The 19,826-nt window shown below is 40.4% G+C and overlaps 1 protein-coding gene across 2 annotated transcripts in view; it reads left to right on the top strand.

Moving 5' to 3' along the window:
• Nucleotides 1–19,826, top strand: part of CTNND2 (catenin delta 2) — a 1,201,869-nt gene that overhangs the window by 682,955 nt on the left and 499,088 nt on the right. The gene's annotated exons all lie outside the window — the stretch shown is intronic.

The following is a 19,826-nucleotide window of genomic DNA, read 5'->3' as shown; positions in this document are numbered from 1 at the left end:
GGTGTTGTGTGTCTGTGGTGTGTTGTGTGTATGGTGTGTGGTATGACTGGTGTTTTTTGTGGTATGTATTATGTTTTTTTGTGTGTATGTGTGGTGTGTGGTATATATGTGTGGTGTGTGGTATGTGATGTGTATGTGTGTGGTATGTGTGACGTGTGTGTGTGTATGTGGCACGTGTTGTGTGTGTGTGTGTGGTGTGTCGTGTGTGTGTGACGTGCTCTGTGTCCACCCTCTCTCCCTGTAAGCATCATGACCTTCATCACGTCTGTGATGATGATGGTAGGAGCAGCATGTGGCTCCAGTTGAGCTCCCTGAGTCTGAAGGGAAGGAGTACAGTAGGGGTTATAAAGTGAGTTTGCCACTCAAGCATTGTGGAGGAAACAATACTCATTTTTTAATATGTCTGAATTAATGCATTTAATGAATATAAGTACTCCAAGAAAATGTAGTCATTATACCTGCTGCCGTCAAGTCAATTCCAACTCATAGTGACCCCGTAGCACAGGCTAGAACTGCCTCATAGGGTTTCCAAAGCTGTAAATCGTTATGGAAGCAGACTGTCACATCTTTCTCCTGAAAATCATTATACAGAACTAAAAGTCTAATGCTGGTAATGGATTTTTAATGGTATATAGTCTGCCTATTTATCAAGCTAAATATATATGTATATATACTAAAAATGCACCATATATTTTGAAAGACGGACTTAGAATTTATTTCATTCGCACTATTTGAATCATATGAAATTGTTGTGTGAGGGTTGAATATTGGCAATCTCATAGAGTTCAATCAACTAGATAGCTCTCCTGGATTAAATACATATTATGAATCAAGTACTACCACATGCCTCATGAAAAAACACACATATTTTCTAAATTATATGTCCATTTGCAAAATGATTGGTTGAATGTCATGATGAAATGTGCTAGGAACACTACAAAATTACCGTCATTAAAAACAAGCTAAGAATTGCACTTGTTCTAAAGCCCCACATTGCTCAGTAAACTCAGAAGGTACTGTGTTGTGGGTGCAGACAATAGAGCCAGCTCTTTTTTTTTTCCTAACGGTGCATATTACCACGGGCAGGGGCTGAGGCAGGAGAGGTGAAGCTCAGGTCCAGAGCCTGGCTCAGGGCTCTACGTCCTCAGACTGTTAGAACTTCCAGAGACCGTGAAGTAGAGTGTAGCGATTTTCTAAGACTGCTTCATGAGACAAAATGACACCTTTTGAAATCGAGGCAGGCTAAGTTGCTTTTACAGCTGATCATGATACTTACATTTCAGTATTTCACTGCCTTCTAGGAAGGGAAGCACAAAATAGTCTTTATTTTTGATATTGTAAATGCCTCCAGTGTTTAGATGAAGAAGACGCTTTCAGTCTTTTGTTAGCATTTGTCTCACCTTCAGCCAGCTAGATCCATTCCTGTCTGGAGTTTGGGCTGTTTTAATGTTTAGTTTTTGCCTCTTATTAAGGTAGGTTTATTTTATTTCCATGTACCCCTTTTACAAGAAAATAACAGCCTCAGTGACATTCAATGTCTAATTCCAGTGAAAACTGACAACAAAAGGGATTGTGTTGATTCTCTGTTCCATGTTCATATGCTCTTAGAATTCTCTCTTGTCGAGAAGCTCGTAGAGGTTTGATTAAAAAATAGCTACAATAAGAAACAAACGTAATTCATCTATGCCACATTAAAGGCAGGGGAAATGTTCAAACTTTTTTTTTCAAAATCGTAGTCGGCAGGGGTCAGCAAACTATGGCCCGTGGGTCAAACCTGGCTCACCATCTGTTTTTGTAGGGCCCTTGAGCTAAGAATGATCATGAAATGTTTAAGTTGTTGAAAAGAAAATCAAAAGATAGATAATATTTTGTGATATGTGAACATTATATGAAATTCAGATTTCAGTGGCCGTAAATAAAGTTTTATTGGGACACACACCCATGCTGATTTATTCATGTATGGTATGGTGGCTTCTGCACTGTGTCAGTAGAATCAGGCAGTTGGGACAGAGCACATGGCCCGCCAAGCCAGACACATTTGCTATCGGGCCCGTTTGCAGAAAACGTCTGCAGAACCCTACTCTATGCCTTCGACGGCTTGCCATCCCGAAAGAACAGGTGCTTTGCTTGGGTTACCTCCTCTGAGGAAAGGCAGCAGTGCCCTCTGAATCCTTTAAAGCGGACAACCTGGTTGTCTAGGCTTTTCTGCAGTGGCAGAGATCTGCTAAGGCAGTAATGGTCAGACCTCCAAGACCCCATCACAGCCTGCACCTTTGAACTTCAGGCAGTTTTGAGCAAATATCCTGACTTACTCAACCTCCAGGGAAAAATTTCCAGAAGCATATAGATGGTGTCTCAGGAAGAGAGGCATGGGAGAGTCACCTCTTGTCGGATCCCAAGCATAACACTACAGGGCTCTCTCCCCTACACCTGCCCAGGGGCTCTGCCTTTCTACATCCATTCATTCCATGCCCTCACACCTTCCCAGCCAACTCTAGACTCCAGGAGCTGTCTCTGGCAGTGCACACATGTTTTGAGACAATGCCTTTAATATATTTCTATGATTTATAAATTATATCCATATTATATAATAGTATTACATCTAGTATAAGGCATACCTAAAAATACAAATAAAAATGAAAAGTATACATAAAGGAATGTTCTATATTTGCTTCTCCGTATCTAGGGGGTCATCTTGCACATCCTCTGTTGTACCCCCCACACTGGAGACCACTGGTATGGACTCTGAAGAGGCTGGCAGGGCCAGAGGGATTACCCCAGTCCCTTGGGAGAAAGTGTTAGGTTTATGTGAACCCTGTTAGACTTGAAGATTAGGAAACCACTGGCTGTTGGCTCAGATTGGTGGCCACGTGACTTGAGTAACTGGTTAAGATCTTTCTGCTCTCAGGTAACGGGCCATCGGCTGGATTTCCTTCAGTTCAATCCACAGATATTTCCAGATGATTCTGCAAGGAGAGTGGGCAGGGGGTATTGAGGCCAGTTGTTTCCTTCAAGGTGTTGAGACTTAGTGAGGAAACAAGTGCCGATGCCTAAACAATTAGGGAATTACTAGATGGTGCCATATATTCACCACGTGTGGACTGATAAACAACATCATGATAAATGTAGGAAAAATTGAAGTTATCAAGGATTTAATTCTACTTGGATCAGCAATCAACACCTATGGAAGCAGAGGTCAACAAAACAAACAAGATATATTGGGCAAATCTGCTGCAAAAGTGCTCTTTAAAGTTTTAAAAAAATCAGTAATGTTACCTTGATAACTAAGGTGCACCTGACCCAAGTCATGCTATTTTCAGTTGCCTCATATGCGTGTAAAAGCTGGACAGTGAATAAAGGAGGCAATAACTGATGCCTTTGAATTATGGTGTTGGCAAAGAATATTGAATGTAACGTGGACTGCCAGAAGAATGAACAAGTCTGTCATGGAAGTACAGCCAGAGTGCTCTTTAGAAGTGAGGGTGGCAAAACTTTGTCTCACATACTTTGGATATGTTACCAGGAGGGACCTGTCCCTGGAAAAGGACACCATGCCTGGTAAAGTTGAGCGTCAGAGAAAGAGAAGAAGACCCTCAACAAGATGGATTGACACAGTGGCGGCAAAGATGAGCTCAAGCATAGCAACAATTATGGGATAGCACAGGACTGGGCAGTGTTTCCTTCTGTTGTATCTAGGGTCACTATGAGTCAGAACTGACTCCATGGCACCTAACAACAACACTGAGAAAGTATTTTTTGTGGATCTTATTTTCTTCATCTGTGCATGCCAATCACCAGCATTTATCGATGCATCTTGATTGCATGTTCAGTCAATTTCAGACTGCAGAAGTTGGTAAAAATCTTCAATTTCTTCATCTTTGGCCTTAATGGTTGGTAGGTAAATTTAAATAATAGTCATATTAACTGGTCTTTGTAGGCCTATGGATATTATCCTATCACTGACAGCGCTGTACTTCAGGATAGATCTTGCAATGTTCTTTTTGACGATGAATCCAACGCCATTCCTCTTCAAGTTGTCATTCCTGGCATAGTAGACTATATGATTGTCTGATTCAAAATGGCCACTACCAGTCCATTTCAGCTCACTAATGCCTAAAATATCACTCTTTATGCATCCTATTTCATTTTTTATGACTTCTAATTTTCCTAGATTCATACTCCTTACATTTCACGTTCCGATTTTTAATGGATGCTTATAGTTGTTTCTTCTGATTTTGAGACGTGCCACATGAACAAATGAAGGTTTCGAAAGCTTGACTCCATCCATGTCATTAAGGTTGACCCTGCTTTGAGGAGGCAGCTCTTCTCCAGTTGCATTTAGAGTGCCTTCCAACCTGAGGGGCTCATCTTCCCACACTGTATCAGACAGTGTTGTGCTGGTATTCATAAGGTGTTCACTAGTTGATGTTTTTAGAAGTAGATCTCCAGATCCTTCTTTCTAGTCTGTCTTAGCCTAGAAGTTCTGCTGAAACCTGTCCACCATGGTTGACCCTCCTGGTTTTTGAAATACTGGGGGCATAGCTTCCAGAGTCACAGAAATACCCAAGCCAATGCAGTATGACAAACTGACAGACAATTGGTGGGTGCTCTTAGTGGGAAGGCAAAATTACAGCAGCTGCCTGCATGCCCGAGGACAAGAAGTGGGAGATATGAGCCTCTGTTGCAGCCTTGAGATCTGGCAGCATAAGAAGGATTTAAAGGGTTACTTCCTGAATAAGCAGTGAGCCAGTCAACTGGTCAACCAGACTCCACAGAGCACACACTGTCACTGGACATACCCCCGCTCCACACCTCCTTTCTTGTGGGGTTGGGAAATAAGGGGGCATGAGAGAGACAGGCCACCAGTGTTCCTGCCATGGGTGGGGGTTGGAATTTCATGAACCAAGACAGAAACAGCAGACTACTGAGCTGGACAGTGGCGTGAATATTCCCACCTGCTTTTACAGGATGATTACTCCAGCGTCTGGAGATTTACTTCCTGCAAGATGAAAATTTAAAGAGGTACAATTTCAACAAAAATGTCGGTGTAGATAAAACATACATTTCATCTGGGATGCAGCTTGTGAAAACCAGAGCTTGTACGATAAGGAGTAGAGCAAAACAAGGAATATTTGATCCTCATGAACTTGCTTCCAGTATGAGTCGGAATTGACTCGACAGCACTGTTTTTTTTTTTCTTTAGAGTCTATTAAGCAGACGCTAAATAACACAGATTTTGATTTCAAGCTCAAACATGTCAATGAATCTCGACTTCATGAGTCATTTGATCAGCACTTGCCACTGACAACCTCAACATGTGTCTTTATAAACTAGTGAAATAGCCAATGTCTGCTGTGATGATAGTCTTATGAATTTCCTTTCAAACAAATGTGATTCTGAGCAAGTATTGAAAACAAGTTTTCTGTCATGCATGTGGCAGCTTTAATAAAGAACTATATAGATAGGCTGCAAGGAGAAAACGCACCGAATCTTTGCATGAGTTTGACAAGTATTTCAGCATAGAAGGAAAACAGGAGGTGGTAAAAATATTTGCATGTATGAAGAAAGTATTTAAGAAACAGTTAATGCTCTGCAAGAATAACCAATATTTAATAAAGTTATAGATGAATTACATATGACCTTCACATTCATAAAATTTTATTACTCCTAAGTAATATTTAAATAATATCCCCGCTATCACAGAATTTTCAATTAAAAGAATCACTTGAGTCCATACAGCTGTGGAATATTAGCAGTTTAATACTTGTGAGTGCTGTTATTTCAAACAGTCAGAATGAGTGGTTTCTATTGCAGTGAGTAAAATTAGATCCTACATGAACTCTTAGTTAATGCTTTCACCTTTTTTTTACTCTAAAAAGTTGGGGCTACATTATCACCCAATGGGAAATTTTAAGTGAGCCTTTTGATGCCATACCGTCTTAAGAAAATAAAAACAATATGCAGATGCTTACTTGTGTCAATTTACCTAAGATGGGGAAGATAAAAATCTTTTTACAGCTGAAGAAAGAGTGTTTGCTAGTAGAATAGTTCATTTGTGAAATTTAAAAATATGGTAATCGTCATAGTTTCATATAAATGAATAAATTAGGACAGTGTTGATTAATACCAGCGAAAGGTAGATCGATGGAAGATTTATGAACAATCTGTAATATGCAGATGATACAACCTTGCTTGCCGAAAGTGTACTTAAGCACTTACTGATGAAGATCAAAGACTACAGCTTTCAGTATGGATTACACGTCAACATAAACCAAAACCAAAAACCCTCACAACCGGACCAATAAGCAACATCATGATAAACAGAGAAAAGATTGAAGTTGTCAAGGCTTTCATTTTACTTGGATCCACAATCAGCACCTATGGAAGCAGCAGCCAGGAAATCGAATGATGCATTGCAGTGGGCAGATCTGCTGCAAAAGACCTCTTTAAAGTGTTGAAAAGCAAAGATGTCACTTTGAGGATTAAGGCCTGCCTGACCCAAACCGTGATATTTTCAATCACCTCATATGCATGAGAAAGCTGGACAATGAATAAGGAAGACGGAAAAAGAATTGATGCCTTTGAATTATGGTGTTGGCAAAGAATACTGAATACACTGCGGACTGCCATAAGAACAAACAAGACTGTCTTAGAAGTGCAGTTAGAGTGTTCCTTGGAAGGGAGGTTGGTGAGACGTCGTTTCACGTATTTTGGACCTGTTATCAGGAGGGATCAATCCTTGGAGCAGGACATCATCTATGTTAAGATAGAAGGTCAGCAAAAAAGAGGAGGACCCTCACCAAGATGGATTGACCCAGTGGCTGCAACAAAGGGCTCAACTATAGCAAGGATTTTGAGGATGGTACAGGCCTGGGTAGTGTTGTATTCTGTTGTACATATGGTTGCTGTGAGTTGGAACTGCCTCGATGGCACCTAACAACAACAAGAGGTATTTGTAAGGATCCTTAGTAGCACAGAGGTTAGGTGCTCAGCTCCTAACTGAAAGATCAGCATTTTGAGTTCACCAGCTGCTCCATGGGAGAAAGATGTAACAGTCGGCTTTTGTAAGACTACAGCCTTGGAAACCCTCTGGGGCAGTTCTGCTCTATTCTATAGGTTCACTAGGAGTCGGAATTGACTCGATGGCAGTGGGTTTGGTTTGGAGAGATGAGTCCCTGGAGAAGGACATCAAGCTTGATAGAGTCAAGGGTCAGGGAAAAAGAGGAAGATCTTCAATGAGATGGATTGACGCAGTGACTGCAGCAGTGGGCTCAGGCATAACAATGATTGTGAGGGTGGCACAGGAGCAGGCATTGTTTCGGTCCGTTGCACATAGGGTAACTATGAGTCGGAACTGACTCAACAGCACCTAAGAAGAGCAACAGCAATTTTGATAAATAACACAACTGTCCCCACCCTGGAGATACACTCTGATTCCTTGCAATATATTTCACCTTCGTTCTTTCAGTTACATCACTAATCATAGCAATGTTGTGAAGAATAAAAGGCACGGGTGAGATTTCAATTGAACATTGAATGTAGCCTACCAAGAGTCAGAATTTAAGGATAATTAAGATGGGTTCAAAACGCCAGTCTTTCAGTTAGCAGCTGAGTGCCTAACCATTTGCGCCACCAGAGCTCCTTAGTATAGATCACAACTCTCGTAGAAGTGCTTATTTTTACAGAATAAAATGGGCTGCAGCACCGGTGGTTAGAAATCCACCTAGTTCAGGCTCTGGTCCGACTTTCAGGACCTGAGTCAGTTAAGGTAGTTTGAACACTTAAGCTTCCTTGGGGTTTCTTATTGTCTTTTTATTCAGCAGGTGGAAGTAGAGTTGCATAAAGAATATAGTATACCTTTTAATCCATAACCCCGTATTGCCAGGTACTTAATGCAAGCTCATTTAGTGCTTAAGAAGGTCCAGCAAAATTTTTCCAGAGCCAGTTCTGCTCTGCAGCCATCTAGTCCTACACCTACCTTCTGCAGATGATTGAGCCTCCTGTAAAGCAGCATGAATCATGTGTCCTGTCTGACCCTGTAGAGAAAAGCAGCTATGAAACGTGCTCATGTTGCCCCTTGAACCTCTCCTTCCTGCCTTCCTGCCTTCCAGGCTTCCTCTTCATGACCTGTGCAACAAACTTGCTCAGAATTCTCATCATACCTGGGAATGGAAGCGAGTCCACCATGATTACATTAGTATTCGCTAGCAACCGCCACCATTTCCATTCTTGTGGAAAATTCCATCAGACGTCCTCATCCCTATCCATTCTGTCTTCAGTTGATGGAAATGGTGCTATATTTCTTTCTGAGGCAGAAGCCAAAGAAAATGACTATATGAGAGATACTCAGACAGAGTGAGTTATCTAGGTAACAGAGATTTAGCAATGTATACTGTTCATCACCCATGGAAGCAGCAGTCAAGAAATCAAACAACACATTGCACTGGGCAGATCTGCTGCAAAAGACCTCTTTACAGTGTTAAAAAGCAAAGAGGTCACCTTGAGGACTGACGTGTGCCTGACCCAAGCCATGGTGTTTTCAGTCACCACATGTGCATGCGAAAGCTGGGCAATGAATAACAAAGACCGAAGAAGACATGACTCCTTTGAGTTGTGGTGTTGGCAAAGAATATCAAATGTGCCAGGGATTGCAAAAAGAACAAACAAATCTGTCTTGGAAGTACAGCCTTAGAAATGAGGATGATAAGACTTCGTCTCACGTGCTTTGGACTTGTTATCAGGAGGGAGCAGTCCCTGGAGAAGGACATCATGCTTGGTAAAGTGGAGGGTCAGCAAAGAAGAGGAAGACCCTCAGTGAAAGGAGTTGACACAGTGGCTGCAACAGTGGGCTCAGGCGTAGCAGCAATCATGGGGGTGGTGCAGAACTGTTTCATTTTGTTGTATATGGGTTAATGTGAGTTGGAACTGACTCGACGGTGCTCAACAACAACTGTTTATCACAGTAATGTGTAGAATTTTTTGGCATTTGTACCAGACAGGTTATACTTCCAAATACGTCATCTGAATTAACCAGGTGTCCCCCTCACCTCCAGCGCCCACAAAGTGAGGCAGACAGGTGAACACACAGAGCTGTCAGCCTGCCCAAGTGTCCACCCCAGCTCTGCCCCTTCTGTCCTTCACTGCTCATCTGTGAACTGATGATTGAGATGGTAGTCATTGTAGTACCTGCCACGTAGGCCATTGTAAGGATTAAATGAGACAATATAGATATGCACCTATGATGGTGGCTGACACCAGAAACACTATGAAATTTAGTATTTATACTATCCTTTTCACCTATCTGGGAAAAGTAGGCCTCCCCACTAAAAACTGAAAGTGTGCTTGGAATGTTGAAAAGCATGACTGTAAAACCCTCATTCAGACATTGTGATGACCATTCCACACACTGCACATGAGAAGGAAATAAACATGGAGAGCATGACAGCACTTACAAGTATGCATACAGTCATGTATGTTGATGTTAGTTGTGGTTGAGTTGATTCCGACTCATGACGACCCCATGTGTCATGCATACACCGGACTTAGCATGTAGATCTTGTTGGTCTCCATTTTATCCACTTGCTTATTTATATTTTTAATGTTTATACTAAAGTCTCTAGATCTAACGAAGTCCCTCATACAGTATATATTTACATAGTTAAAACAGTAGCTGTTGCTGAATGTTGACAAAGATCTATTTCTCTTAACCATTACTGGAGTTTTCTGTTAGTTCATTTATACTTTGAGGGCCTAAAGAAAGACATGCTTTTTTAACTTTTTGAGCAATATATCAAGAAGAAAACTGGAAACATCGTAGGGAGGGGATTTTGCCTCATTTTCTCTAATCTATCTAGAATATGTTCAAACACGTGATCTTGTATTTAGATTGAAAGCCAGCATTGTAGGTAGGTTTGATATCCTCTGGTGTTTTCACTGCCTTATCTTCCAATAATAGCAGTGAAAACAATATCAATACCAATTAATAACAATTTAATTACCACTAATAATGCATTAAATGTCTTGCCTCACAGAGATAATTATATACGAAGTCCAAGTTTTGTGTTAAATTTACCCTCGAATATTTTGCCATTGAGTTTAACTTGGATCAGCTTGTGCAGTGTGCAGAAAGTTGGAAGACCTTTGTAATGCAGGTCTTGATAATAATATTTTTTGGGAATGTTCTGGATTTGGAGCTAATGTGTCCTCACCCCTGAAATAATGGAATAGAGCTCCTTTGAAGAGTGTATAGGCCGGAGGTGGAGCCAAGATGGCGGACTAGGCAGACGCTACCTCGGATCCCTCTTACAACAAAGACACGGAAAAACAAGTGAATCGATCACATACATAACAATCTACGAACCCTGAACAACAAACACAGATTTAGAGATGGAGAACGAACTAATACGGGGAAGCAGCGATTGTTTCCAGAGCCTGGAGCCAGCGTACCAGTCAGGTACGGCACAAGCACAGAGAGCTGCTCCACCCCCCTGAACTAACCCCGGGAGGGAGACCAGCCGGTTCCGTGGGCGGCGTGGGACGCAGCCAGTAGGAGAAGTCCCCGGGAGGCAGTGACTGGTCTTGGAGCAGGAAGAGCAGCGTCCCAGCCGGGGAACCGTCTTGCCGGGATTTGGACTGGACGCAGGTACGGCATAAACACGGAGAGCTGCTCCACCCCCCTGAACTAACCCCGGGAGGGGGCCCAGTTGGGTAGCGCGGGCGGCGTGGGACACAGCCGATAGGAGAAGTCCCCGGGAGGCAGCGACTGGTATTGGAGTGGGGAGATCAGCGTCCCAGCCGGGACACTCGGTCACAGGCACAAGCACGGGGACCTGCTCCACCCATCTGAACTAACCCCGGGAGGCGGCCCAACTGGTTCGCGGAGGCGGCACGGCCACGCGGCTGGAGAGACGAGAAGTCCCCGGGAGGCAGCGACTGATTTTGGAGTCGAGAGTGCACCGTCCCAGTAGGGGAGCCTTGACACTGGGCGTGGGGCTGGAAGCGGAGGATCTGACCGTGACTCCAGCGGGCCAGACCCCCCGGGGGCAATCTCCACACAGCCAGCACACATAGGCGACGCACCCACGGGAATCTCAGATATAATAGTCATTCCAAGCAAGACAAGCAACTCTGGCTATATTCTGAGGTGCTACTCTCCTATCTCTCTGTTCCCTCCCCCACCCTCCCCAGGCGGCTTCATTAACATCCGAATAGCCTGAGCCAGAGGGAGAACTCTGATAGGGATCTGACTGCAGTTTTTTTTTAGCGGATTTTCTGGAAAAACTAGTTTCCCAGTGATGGCTCGGAGACAACAATCCATATCAAACCACTTAAAGAAGCAGACCATGACAGCTTCTCCAACCCCCCAAACAAAAGAATCAAAATCTTTCCCAAATGAAGATACAATCCTGGAGTTATCAGATACAGAATATAAAAAACTAATTTACAGAATGCTTAAAGATATCACAAATGAAATTAGGATAACTGCAGAAAAAGCCAAGGAACACACCGAAAAAACTGTTGAAGAACTCAAAAAGATTATTCAAGAACATAGTGGAAAAATTAATAAGTTGCAAGAATCCATAGAGAGACAACATGTAGAAATCCAAAAGATTAACAATAAAATTACAGAATTAGACAACGCAATAGGAAGTCAGAGGAGCAGACTCGAGCAATTAGAATGCAGACTGGGACATCTGGAGGACCAGGGAATCAATACCACCATAGCTGAAAAAAAATCAGATAAAAGAATTAAAAAAAATGAAGAAACCCTAAGAATTATGTGGGACTCTATCAAGAAGGATAACCTGCAGGTGATTGGAGTCCCAGAACAGGGAGGGGGGACAGAAAACACAGAGAAAATAGTTGAAGAACTCCTGACAGAAAACTTCCCTGACATCATGAAAGATGAAAGGATATCTATCCAAGATGCTCATCGAACCCCATTTAAGATTGATCCAAAAAGAAAAACACCAAGACATATTATCATCAAACTCACCAAAACCAAAGATAAACAGAAAATTTTAAAAGCAGCCAGGGAGAAAAGAAAGGTTTCCTTCAAGGGAGAATCAATAAGAATAAGTTCAGACTACTCAGCGAAACCATGCAGGCAAGAAGGGAATGGGACGACATATACAGAACACTGAAGGAGAAAAACTGCCAGCCAAGGATCATATATCCAGCAAAACTCTCTCTGAAATATGAAGGCGAAATTAAGATATTTACAGACAAACACAAGTTTAGAGAATTTGCAAAAACCAAACCAAAGCTACAAGAAATACTAAAGGATATTGTTTGGTCAGAGAACCAATAATATCAGCTATCAGCACAACACAAGGTCACAAAACAGAACGTCCTGATATCAACTGAAATAGGGAAATCACAAAAACAAACAAATTAAGATTAATTAAAAAAAAATACACATAACAGGGAATCATGGAAGTCAATAGGTAAAAGATCACAATAATCAAAAAGAGGGACTAAATACAGGAGGCATTGAACTGCCATATGGAGAGTGATACAAGGCGATATAGAACAATACAAGTTAGGTTTTTACTTAGAAAAATAGGGGTAAATAATAAGGTAACCACAAAAAGGTATAACAACTCTATAACTCAAGATAAAAGCCAAGAAAAACGTAACGACTCAACTAGCATAAAGTCAAACACTATGAAAATAAGGATCTCACAATTTACTAAGAAAAACGCCTCAGCACAAAAAACTATGTGGAAAAATGAAATTGTGAACAACACACACAAAAAGGCATCAAAATGACAGCACTAAAAACTTATTTATCTATAATTACCCTGAATGTAAATGGACTAAATGCACCAATAAAGAGACAGAGAGTCACAGACTGGATAAAGAAACACGATCCATCTATATGCTGCCTACAAGAGACACACCTTAGACTTAGAGACACAAACAAACTAAAACTCAAAGGATGGAAAAAAGTATATCAAGCAAACAATAAGCAAAAAAGAAGAGGAGTAGCAATATTAATTTCTGACAAAATAGACTTTAGACTTAAATCCACCACAAAGGATAAAGAAGGACACTATATAATGATAAAAGGGACAATTGATCAGGAAGGCATAACCATATTAAATATTTATGCACCCAATGACAGAGCCGCAAGATACATAAATCAAATTTTAACAGAATTGAAAAGTGAGATAGATACCTACACAATTATAGTAGGAGACTTCAACACACCACTTTCGGAGAAGGACAGGACATCCAGTAAGAAGCTCAATAGAGACACGGAAGATCTAATTACAACAATCAACCAACTTGACCTCATTGACTTATACAGAACTCTCCACCCAATTGCTGCAAAATATACTTTTTTTTCTAGCACACATGGAACATTCTCTAGAATAGACCACATATTAGGTCATAAAACAAACCTTTGCAGAGTCCAAAACATCGAAATATTACAAAGCATCTTCTCAGACCACAAGGCAATAAAACTAGAGATCAATAACAGAAAAACTAGGGAAAAGAAATCAAATACTTGGAAAATGAACAATACCCTCCTGAAAAAAGACTGGGTTATAGAAGACATCAAGGAGGGGATAAGGAAATTCATAGAAAGCAATGAGAATGAAAATACTTCCTATCAAAACCTCTGGGACACAGCAAAAGCAGTGCTCAGAGGCCAATTTATATCGATAAATGCACACGTACAAAAAGAAGAAAGAGCCAAAATCAGAGAACTGTCCCTACAACTTGAACAAATAGAAAGTGAGCAACAAAAGAATCCATCAGGCACCAGAAGAAAACTAATAATAAAAATTAGAGCTGAACTAAATGAATTAGAGAACAGAAAAACAATTGAAAGAATTAACAAAGCCAAAAGCTGGTTCTTTGAAAAAATTAACAAAATTGATAAACCATTGGCTAGACTGACTAAAGAAATACAGGAAAGGAAACAAATAACCCGAAAAAGAAACGAGAAGGACCACATCACAACAGAACCAAATGAAATGAAAAGAATCATTTCAGATTATTATGAAAAATTGTACTCTAACAAATTTGAAAACCTAGAAGAAATGGATGAATTCCTGGAAAAACACTACCTACCTAAACTAACACATTCAGAAGTAGAACAACTAAATAGATCCATAACAAAAAAAGAGATTGAAACAGTAATCAAAAAACTCCCAACAAAAAAAAGCCCTGGCCCGGACGACTTCACTGCAGAGTTCTACCAAACTTTCAGAGAAGAGTTAACACCACTACTTCTGAAGGTATTCCAAAGCATAGAAAATGACGGAATACTACCCAACTCATTCTATGAAGCCACCATCTCCCTGATACCAAAACCAGGTAAAGACATTACAAAAAAAGAAAATTATAGACCTATATCCCTCATGAACATTGATGCAAAAATCCTCAACAAAATTCTAGCCAACAGAATCCAACAACACATCAAAAAAATAATTCACCCTGATCAAGTGGGATTTATACCAGGTATGCAAGGCTGGTTTAATATCAGAAAAACCATTAATGTAATCCATCACATAAATAAAACAAAAGACAAAAACCACATGATCTTATCAATTGATGCAGAAAAGGCATTTGACAAAGTCCAACATCCATTTATGATAAAAACTCTTACCAAAATAGGAATTGAAGGAAAATTCCTCAACATAATAAAGGGCATCTATGCAAAGCCAACAGCCAATATCACTCTAAATGGAGAGAACCTGAAAGCATTTCCCTTGAGAACGGGAACCAGACAAGGATGCCCTTTATCACCGCTCTTATTCAACATTGTGCTGGAAGTCCTAGCCAGGGCAATTAGGCTAGACAAAGAAAGAAAAGGTATCCGGATTGGCAAGGAAGAAGTAAAGTTATCACTATTTGCAGATGACATGATTATATACACAGAAAACCCTAAGGAATCCTCCAGAAAACTACTGAAACTAATAGAAGAGTTTGGCAGAGTCTCAGGTTATAAAATAAACATACAAAAATCACTTGGATTCCTCTACATCAACAAAAAGAACACCAAAGAGGAAATAACCAAATCAATACCATTCACAGTAGCCCCCAAGAAGATAAGATACTTAGGAATAAATCTTACCAAGGATGTAAAAGACCTATACAAAGAAAACTACAAAGCTCTACTACAAGAAATTCAAAAGGACATACTTAAGTGGAAAAACATACCTTGCTCATGGATAGGAAGACTTAACATAGTAAAAATGTCTATTCTACCAAAAGCCATCTATACATTTAACGCACTTCCGATCCAAATTCCAATGTCATATTTTAAGGGGATAGAGAAACAAATCACCAATTTCATATGGAAGGGAAAGAAGCCCCGGATAAGCAAAGCACTACTGAAAAAGAAGAAGAAAGTGGGAGGCCTCACTTTACCTGACTTCAGAACCTATTATACAGCCACAGTAGTCAAAACAGCCTGGTACTGGTACAACAACAGGCACATAGACCAATGGAACAGAATTGAGAACCCAGACATAGATCCATCCACGTATGAGCAGCTGATATTTGACAAAGGACCAGTGTCAATTAATTGGGGAAAAGATAGCCTTTTTAACAAATGGTGCTGGCATAACTGGATATCCATTTGCAAAAAAATGAAACAGGACCTATACCTCACACCATGCACAAAAACTAACTCCAAGTGGATCAAAGACCTAAACATAAAGACTAAAACGATAAAGATCATGGAAGAAAAAATTGGGACAACCCTAGGAGCCCTAATACAAGGTATAAACAGAATACAAAACATTACCAAAAATGATGAAGAGAAACCCGATAACTGGGAGCTCCTAAAAATCAAACACCTATGCTCATCTAAAGACTTCTCCAAAAGAGTAAAAAGACCACCTACAGATTGGGAAAGAATTTTCAGCTATGACATCTCCGACCAGCGCCTGATCTCTAAAATCTACATGATTCTGTCAAAACTCAACCACAAAAAGACAAACAACCCAATCAAGAAGTGGGCAAAGGATATGAACACACATTTCACTAAAGAAGATATTCAGGCAGCCAACAGATACATGAGAAAATGCTCTCGATCATTAGCCATTAGAGAAATGCAAATTAAAACTACGATGAGATTCCATCTCACACCAGCAAGGCTGGCATTAATCCAAAAAACACAAAATAATAAATGTTGGAGAGGCTGCGGAGAGATTGGAACTCTCATACACTGCTGGTGGGAATGTAAAATGGTACAACCACTTTGGAAATCTCTCTGGCGTTATCTTAAACAGTTAGAAATAGAACTACCATACAACTCAGAAGTCCCACTCCTGGGAATATACCCTAGAGATACAAGAGCCTTCATACAAACAGATATATGCACACCCATGTTTATTGCAGCTCTGTTTACAATAGCAAAAAGTTGGAAGCAACCAAGGTGTCCATCAACGGATGAATGGGTAAATAAATTGTGGTATATTCACACAATGGAACACTACGCATCGATAAAGAACAGTGACGAATCTCTGAAACATTTCATAACATGGAGGAACCTGGAAGGCATTATGCTGAGCGAAATTAGTCAGAGGCAAAAGGACAAATATTGTATAAGACCACTATTATAAGATCTTGAGAAATAGTAAACCTGAGAAGAACACATACTTTTGTGGTTACGAGGGGGGGAGGGAGGGAGGGTGGGAGAGGGTTTTTTATTGATTAATCAGTAGATAAGAACTGCTTTAGTTGAAGGGAAAGACAACACTCAATACATGGAAGGTCAGCTCAATTGGACTGGACCAAAAGCAAAGAAGTTTCCAGGATAAAATGAATGCTTCAAAGGTCAGCGGAGCAAGTGCGGGGGTCGGGGAGCATGGTTTGCGGGGACTTCTAAGTCAATTGGCAAAATAATTCTATTATGAAATCATTCTGCATCCCACTTTGAAATGTGGCGTCTGGGGTCTTAAATGCTAACAAGCGGCCATCTAAGATGCATCAATTGGTCTCAACCCACCTGGATCAAAGGAGAATGAAGAACACCAAGGCCACACGACAACTAAGAGCCCAAGAGACAGAAAGGGCCACATGAACCAGAGACCTACATCATCCTGAAACCAGAAGAACTAGTTGGTGCCCGGCCACAACCGATGACTGCCCTGACAGGGAGCACAGCAGAGGACCCCTGAGGGAGCAGGAGATCAGTGGGATACAGACCCCAAATTCTCATAAAAAGACCAAACTTAATGGTCTGACTGAGACTAGAGGAATCCCGGCGGCCATGCTCCCCAGACCTTCTGTTGGCACAGAACAGCAACCATCCCCGAAGACAACTCATCAGACATGAAAGGAACTGGTCAGCGGGTGGGAGAGAGATGCTGATGAAGAGTGAGCTAATTATATCAGGTGGACACTTGAGAGTGTGTTGGCAACTCTTGTCTGGAGGGGGGATGGGAGGATAGAGAGAGAGGGAAGCCGGCAAAATTGTCAAGAAAGGAGAGACTGAAAGGGCTGACTCAAGAGGGGGAGAGCAAGTGGGAGTAGGGAGTGAGATGTATGTAAACTTATATGTGACAGACTGATTGGATTTGTAAACGTTCACTTGAAGCTTAATAAAAGTTATAAAAAAAAAAAATGGATTAATGATGCTTAAATGGCAGTTTCAATGAGATAAAGTTTTTTAAAGCAAAATTAGTTTGACATACAGTAAGTGCTTAATAAATTAAGGCATTATTACTCAAAAAAAAAAAAAAAAAGAGTGTATAGGCCATGTCCTTGGAGCTCATGCCAGCTTAGCCATCCTTATTTCCAAGCTTCTAGAGGGAACATTATTTAATTACTCTATTATGTGTTTCTTGTTTATTAATCTATATAAAAACCAAAAAACCAGTTGCCATTGAGTTGATTTTGACTCATAGCATCCCTGTGTGTGTCAGAGTAGAACTAGGCTCCATACGGTTTTCAATAGCTAATTTTTCTGAAGTAGGTCACCTGGCCTTTCTGCCAAGGTGCCTGTGGGTAGATTCAAACCACCAACCTCTCAATTAGTTAGCAGAATACTTAACCATTTGTGCCAGCAAGATGTTCCTATGCCAGCAAGATGTTTTCATATGTATCTGTGCAAATCTCTCTCTACATATGTATGTACATGTATATGCACACACATATATATATCTATATAAAAGCAAAGATAGATAATACCCAAACAGAAGCAAATGTTTCTTCTTCCCTTTTCTTGAACCCTACGTTATGTTTCCCCCGCTCCAAGTTTCTTTTTATGTGCTCAGGTTCTTGTATTTTATTCTGTTCTCCTTTTTTTCATTGTCACTAAATAATGCCCGTAGCCATCCAGCTCATAAATCAGAATGTTTCATATTATTAAAAATGAAGTCCCTTCCACTCTTCCAAACAGATATAAGACTCAGAATACCCCCTTTCTTCCGCCTACTTTGTAGAGCAGACCTTTATTTGAGTAGTTCCACAGAAAACAAACAGATAGTTTCCTGAGCAGCATAGGTGTTGGGTGAGGATCAAGTCAGCTGCTGAAGAGGCTACTTTTTCAGTCTCCCCAGGAGACGTGCAATACAGTTCATTGAATTCTGAGAGCTTATTGAGGGGAGAAGGGGCTGTTGGCAGAGCAGATGAGAAGAGAGAGCAGTGTGTTTACAGAGCTGATGAAGCACCTTCCACTTAAAATGTTTGTCATGAGTATGTTCAGTTGAATAAAGCCATCCCACAAGGAGGACGGTCTGGTCAACTTGGCTCTGAAACTCAAATAAGAGACATTGTATAACTGGACAGAAATTAAGGAAAATGAATTTCATTAAAAGAAAGTCTTTTAGTAGGGTGACCATTATTCAGTTATCCATAATAATGAATAAGCCTCACCACGGTCTGAACATAAAAAAAGTGAAGCTGTTGCCACTGAGTCGATTCAGACTCATAGAGACCCTCTAGGATAGAGTAGAGCTGCCCCATCAAGTTTTCAAGGGACGGCTGGTGGATTTGAACTGCTGACCTTTTGGTTAGCAGCTGAGTTCTTAACCACTGTACCACCAGGGCTTCAAAGGTCTGAGTAGTGAGGGTAAAAAATGGGAGAATAGTACCCTGAATCTAAATTTTGTAATTTTTTTAATGTCATACTTAAAAAAAAAGAAAAAGACAACCATTCCATTACTGATGGTTGGTTTGAGACGTATTAGCTTCTCACCCTTTTTCTTCTCTGTGATCCCACGTATACCCTGTTCTTTAACATAGTGTAATAGTGTATTCTTCCCCCATTTATGTTAGTATTTTAACTGTTTTCATTGCGTTGCTTACTCTTTATCTCAATTCAATTTAGTAGTGTCAATTTGAATTCTGAGTTTACTTTGAAATTCTCATCAGCTCGTTTATTTACTGGTTCCTTCTGAAGGGCTATTCCTCAAGTACCACAAACGCGATTGGGATTTAATATGATTTTTCTTGAAATTGTTTATCCATCTTAACTTTTTATAGCCCAACTTTTCTTTTCTTAGTATATCGCTATTATTGATTAAACTAAGACTTACATCTTACCTGAAAGTAATGCTAAGGTAATTGTATGTATTGCCATTCTTTGCTTTTCCTAGAAATGAAGTTAGATTTTCTGCATAATTTTTTTTCTGTATATTTTCCTATATATCTCAGTAAATTCAACTTAACGAGAAATATTGTAAATCAGTAGATACACCAATTTGATTTTTTTTTTCCAAAATGATACTTGGATTGATAATCCCATTAATAAGTCCATCTCTGTACTTTTAGCAGACATTTCTCATCATTTCAGACCTCTCATTTTTTTCTAAAATTTCCTGCTGTGTTAGGTAATTCAGTAATTGTACACCTTTTCTGGG

The sequence above is a fragment of the Elephas maximus genome, chromosome 2 (assembly GCF_024166365.1).
Source record: "Elephas maximus indicus isolate mEleMax1 chromosome 2, mEleMax1 primary haplotype, whole genome shotgun sequence".
Taxonomy (NCBI): Eukaryota; Metazoa; Chordata; class Mammalia; order Proboscidea; family Elephantidae; genus Elephas; species Elephas maximus.
The sequence above is the reverse complement of the archived record's forward strand: the minus strand, read 5'-3'. Positions and strand labels throughout refer to the sequence as shown.